Source organism: Bos mutus, chromosome X (assembly GCF_027580195.1).
Source record: "Bos mutus isolate GX-2022 chromosome X, NWIPB_WYAK_1.1, whole genome shotgun sequence".
In the NCBI taxonomy this organism is placed as follows: Eukaryota; Metazoa; Chordata; class Mammalia; order Artiodactyla; family Bovidae; genus Bos; species Bos mutus.
Window position 1 is genome coordinate 22,166,704 of NC_091646.1, and position 6,311 is coordinate 22,173,014.

Consider the following 6,311-nt stretch of genomic DNA (forward strand, 5'->3'; position numbering starts at 1 on the left):
GTTTAAACTTCTCCATACCCTTGACAACACTTGTGATCCTCTGTCTTTTTTTATTACAGCCATCCTAATAGGTGTGAGGTAGTATATCACTGGGGCTTTGATTTGCATTCCCCTGATGGCTAATGATGCTGAGTATTTTTTCATGAACTTATTGGACATTTGTATATCCTCTTTTAAGTTACATATATTCAGACCATTTGCCCAACTTTTAGTTGGGCTATTTTAATTTTTTATTGAGTTGCAAGTATTGCTTATACATTGTGGATGCAAGTCCTTTATCAGATATAGGATTTTCCTTATCAGATATAGGATTTTCTATATTTTATCCTACTTTATGGATTGTCTTTTCACTTTTTTGATGTGTTTCATTTGAAACACAAAAGTTTTTAACTTTGACAAAGTCCAATTTGTCTGTTTTTTTCCTTTGTTACTTGTGATTTAGGTGTCATATCTACAAACATTGCCTAATCCAAGGTCAGGAAGATTTAAGGTCATAAAGAGCATTCTTCTGAATGTTCATCTTCAGAGGTTCATCTTCAGAAGGCCCATCTTCTAGGTTCATCTCTTTTATTCCCATATCCTACCCAATTGTCTTCTCATGATTACAATATTCTATTCAGTATTTTATAGTTTCCTTTCTTTATTTTTTTTAAATTTTCATTTTATATTGGAGTATTACTGATTAACAACATTTTACTAGTTCCAGGTGTATAACAAAGTGATTCAGATACACATATAAAAGTAACTATTTGTTTTCAGATTCTTTCCCAATTTAGGTTATTACAGAATATTGAGCAGAGTTCCCTGTGCTATGAAGTAGGTAACTGTTGGTTATCTGTTTTAAATATAGTAGTGTATACAGGTCAATCCCAAACCCTGAATCTATCCCTCCCCCTCCCCTTCTCTTTCTGGTTTTCTTTTTTTTTAAATGAAATTAATTAGTGTATTAATCTTTGGCTGTGCTGGGTCTTTGTTGCTCTGTGGGCTTTCCTGGTTGCAGCGAGCAGGGGCTACTCTCCAGTTGAGGTACGCAGGCCTCTCATTGTGGTGGCTTCTCTTGTTGTGGATCATGGGCTCTAGGGCAGGCAGGTTTCAGTAGTTGTGGTGTGTGGGCTCAGCAGTTGTGGCTCCCGGGCTGTAGAGCACAGGCTCAAAAGTTGTGGTGCACAGGCTTAGTTGCTCCACAGCATCTGGGATCTTCCTGGATCGGGGATCAAACCTGTGTCTCCTGCAGTGGCAGGTGGATTCTTTACCACTGAGGCACCAGGAAAGCCCTCTTTCTGGGTTTCTTAACTGATTAGGTAGCTGTGCTGACCAGTGTCTCCCCATCACTTCACAGAGTTGTTGAGAACTTTTAATGAGATAATAAGGGGCCTTCCGTGACCACTCTATGCAATGTACCTGCTACTCAATTCCCTCTGTATTATAGTCTCCTCTTTTATTTACTTTATTACAGAATCATTACCTGACATCTTATTTGTTTTCATGTTTACAGTTGGCATCCTCCATCTAAGACTCCATAGAAAAGCAAGAATCCAATTTGGCTTGTTCATTTCTATACCCCTAGTCCCTGTAACACTGCTGTCTTGTGTATAGTAGATTCTCAGTAAACATTTGTTCAATGAATGAATAAATGAGTGAACACATAAGGCAGCTCTTAAGGTGCCTAGCCCATAATAGGTGCTCAGTAATTATTAACTGCTGCTGCTATTATCATTACTGTCATTATCATCACCATTACTAGAAGACGTGAGCTTCATCAGTGAAATGAGGCTTTATTATAGTCTCTACTTGCTGTGAACATATTGGATTCACTCCAAAAATAATGTTACGTAGGCCCACTAAATAGTTAGGTGGCCTTAGGCAGATTGCATTTCTTTCCTTCCCAGAGCCTCAGGTTCATTCATATATGTATGTGGCAATATTGTATACTGGTTCATGAGCAGACTCTGGAGCAGATACCTGGGTTTAATACTAGGCTTTGTCTTTCCTCATGATGTGATCTTGGACAAATTACTAATCCCCTTTAGCTTACATTTCCTTATCTGTAAAATGAAGATAATAATAGCATCTAACACCACAGGGTAGTTGTGAGAATTAAATGAGATCAGTTCAGTTCAGTTCAGTCGCTCACTCGTGTCCGACTCTTTGTGACCCCATGAACTGAAGCACACTAGGCCTCCCTGTCCAACACCAACTCCCCGAGTCTACCCAAACTCATGTTCATTGAGTCGGTGATGTCATCCAACCATCTCATCCTCTGTCATCCCCTTCTCCTCCTGTCCCCAATCCCTCTCAGCATCAGGGTCTTTTCCAGTGAGTCAACTCTTCGCATGAGGTGGCCAAAGTATTGGAGTTTCAGCTTCGGCATCAGTCCTTCCAATGAATATTCAGGACTGATTTCCTTTAGGATGGACTGGTTGGATCTCCTTGCAGTCCAAGGGACTCGCAAGAGTCTTCTCCAACACCACAGTTCAAAAGCATCAATTCTTTGGTGCTTAGCCTTCTTCACAGTCCAACTCTCACATCCATACATGACCGCAGGAAAAACCATAGCCTTGACTAGACGGACCATTGTTGGCAAAGTAATGCCTCTGCTTTAGAATATACAATCTGGGTTGGTCATAACTTTCCTTCCAAGGAGTAAGCATCTTTTAATTTCATGGCTGCAGTCACCATCTGCATTGATTCTGGAGCCCCCAAAAATAAAGTCTGCCACTATTTCCACTGTTTCCCCATCTATTTCCCATGAAGTGATGGGACCAGATGCCATGATCTTAGTTTTCTGAATGTTGAGCTTTAAGCCAACATTTTCAGTCTCCTCTTTAACTTTCCTCAAAAGTTTTTTAGTTCATCTTTCCTTTCTGCCATAAGGGTGGTATCATCTGCATATCTGAGGTTATTGATATTTCTCCTGGCAATCTTGATAAAAGAGATAGTACAGATAAAATGATTAGCACAGTACCTGACACAGAGTTAACATTCAAATAACAATAATCCAAAGCCTTAGCGTCTGGCCAATCTTATGAGAAAGCCCTCATCTAATTATGGCAGTATAGGTCAGTGGGTGGAAAACTGCCAACTCTCAAATGCCATTCCTGGCTTGGACATCATGGGATGTCTGTTTCTGCTGCAGACAGTGCCCCTGGACATTTGATCACTTCTCCATGGTTGTCCACTTTTTGACATTGGCATGATGATTTGAAACAAGCCAAAATAGCAGAGGAAGTTGAAAGTCACCTTCTCCACTCTGATGGACACTCACATCCGTGAACCTTCCTCAATCAAAGTATCATTGTGTACGTGTCTCTAATGCATGCATGCTGTCACTTCAGTTGTGTCTGACTCTTTGTGACTCTATGCACTGTAGTCCGCCAGGCTCCTCTGTCCATCAGATTCTCCAGGCAAGAATACTGGAATGGGTTGCCATGCCTTTCTTCAGGGGATCTTCCCAACCCAAGGATCAAACCCATGTCTCTTACGTTTCCTATATTGGCAGGAGGGTTATTTACCACCAGTGAAACCTGGGAAGCCCATGTGTCTCTAAAGCCCATGATAAATCATCTGGACACTGTTCCTATTCAAGATAATCTGCAAACACGTTCACCTCCATCAGAGGAAATAATTAAAATCTCACATGGTTTCTGAAAGCAATATTCTTTGGCACTTGATTCAGTTGGATGATCATGAAGCTAATTCCTGACATTTATATAGCTTGATCGCTTTCAAAGAAATTTCACATTTGTCACTTGGAAAGATACAACCAACCACAGGATGAGGAAGGTTGGAGTTATTCAATCACTTTGAAACCGAATACAGAGATATCACAGACCTCCTGAATTCTATTCTGAAAAATTTCTCTTTGGTACCCTAACTCCTGAGGGAAGACTCAGTAGTTTACTCCTCTTAACAGCTGGAAAGTTATCTCTTCATCTTGTAATAAAATCTGCCCATGTTTCCACTGAGAAAATTCTACCACCTTCTGAGTAATTCATATGTGGCCCTCAGTGTGAGCAACCCTGTTGGATTATTGATGTTTATTCCTCTGCATGCAAACCGCACGCCATCCCTCTCTGTCTTGGTTTCTGGCAATTTGACCCATTTGTCAATTTTCAATCTTTAGTTATCACTCCCACCCAGGTGCTTATTATAAGCTGCCCAGTACACTTCCATCTTGTCCATCTTCTCAGCCTCTGAATCTACCACATGAAATGTCATATTTCTGTATTCCAATTTATGCTAATGGCCTTAACAACACTTGATGGGAATAGAAAAGGGTTTCACCTTTCAAAAGGTGTCGATCAACTTTCAACAAGTTCCCCATTAATTCTGACTGTGTGTGTTTCCAAGGATTCATTGAGCAGGACTGTTGACATTCACTACTACCCTGGGGCTGCTTCATGACTTGCAATGTTCTACTGGATCCTTTCTGCTGTCTGAAGGCCACTTATAGTCTGGCAAGTTATATTTAATAATAATCATCCTATTTGACAAATGGTCTTAGGGACCCAGTTAGTTGTCCTCTTACAATTGAGTAGCACCCCTGAGCTACCAAAGCACCTCCTTTCTTGTCAAAAAGCCTAGATCAAACTTCCCAAGCTCAGGAGTTAACAAAGCTTCCCCAGTGCTGTCTCCTGCTTCTGGTGTGTTTGGGGGAGCCGAAGAAAGGAGGTGCTCGACATACAGTACTCATTGACTTGGTGGTGGGAGGCTGGAAAATGGAGCAGCATATACATGGAGCCTTAAAAGGAGCCATTTGGTTTTTGCAAACAGGGTTCTTGGACAAGAACAGCTAGAGCTGGAAAAAATTTCTCAGAGGGACTGTGAGTGGCTCACACAACATTTTGGACACATGTTCCTCATCCACTGTCACACGTCTTGTTAAAGCAGGCTTACATGGGAAAGCAGGAAGAAAGTGAAGATCGCTGGAGGGTGGATCCATTTGTTGTGTCAGACTTCTTGCAAGTTTGTGGTGAGATGAAGTTGAAGACAGACACAGCCTGGACCCTCAAGCACTGTAGTCAAGTCAAGGAGACAAACAGAAAAATAATTACGTTAGAAGACAGTGGAGACATAACTACTAAGGGGGGAATGCAGAGTGCTGAGGAAAGACAGAGGAGGGATACCTAGGAGATTAGGGAGGATGTCCTTGAAGAAGTAACACCCAAGTTGAGCTCTGAAGAATACCAAAGAGATAGAGCAGTGAGCAAAAATGAGTGGGAAAGAAGAATATTCCAAAAACTGAGAATAGCATGTGTATTTAGCCAGGAGGCAGAGACAGAGAGGGTGGCAGGGGAAATATGACTGGTATAATGCCACTGAGTATGACTGAAGGTCAGAAATGCAGCTGGTATAGTGTACAGGAATGAGACCTCAGAATTCTACCTGTGCAGGCTATGCTGGGAAATGAGCTGGGATTCGAATGGCTCTACAATTTCTGTTTTCTACTGTGTATATAGCATCAGTATGAGGTATCTCAGGGTCAGAAGTGAAGGAAATTGAACATGCTATCCCTGTCCTCAAGTCGTTCAGAGTTGTTCATTTTGAGTGCAGAGCCTAGATGTGAACAAACTTCAAAAGTCTATGAAGCATGCTGCTGCTGCTAAGTCGCCTCAGTCATGTCTGACTCTGTGTGACCCCACAGAAGGCAGCACACCAGGCTCCCCCATCCCTAGGATTCTCCAGGCAAGAATACTGAAGGGGTTGCCATCTCCTTCTCCAATGCATGAAAGTGAAAAGGGAAAGTGAAATTGCTCAGTCGTGTCCGACTCTTCGAGACTCCATGGACTGCAGCCTACCAGGCTCATTCGCCCATGGGATTTTCCAGGCAAGAGTACTGGAGTGGGGGTGCCATTGCCTTCTCCCTATGAAGCATAGTGGCAGGGGTTTGGTGTGTCTGTAAGGCCTAGATATCTACATAGTAGCTGGAGGCACCTGAATGAGCCCTAAGGGGTTAAAGAAAGACTTAAGGAAAGGAGGGAGCCTTACTCAGAAACTCAAGCTCCTTCAGCTCCCTCACACCAGCCTCTCGGCACCAGACCACTGTCTCCTTGGGGTTAGTAACATACTTCCAGCAAGCCAGCTAGGGCCCTTGTAAACACTGTGAGGAAGACACCAATGTTCAGTGGCTCCTCCTAACGCTCTGAGCTTCAGTATAGTTATCTATAAAATAAGCACCAGTGAGAGCAGAGTTGGTCGCAGTCACCCTGAAATTACTTTCCAGAGAAAATCTTCTACGCCCTGCTCTCCAAGCACTTCATACTGCCTCCCTATGGTGGTAGTTTGTCTTCAGCACAATCAGCATTAATTTT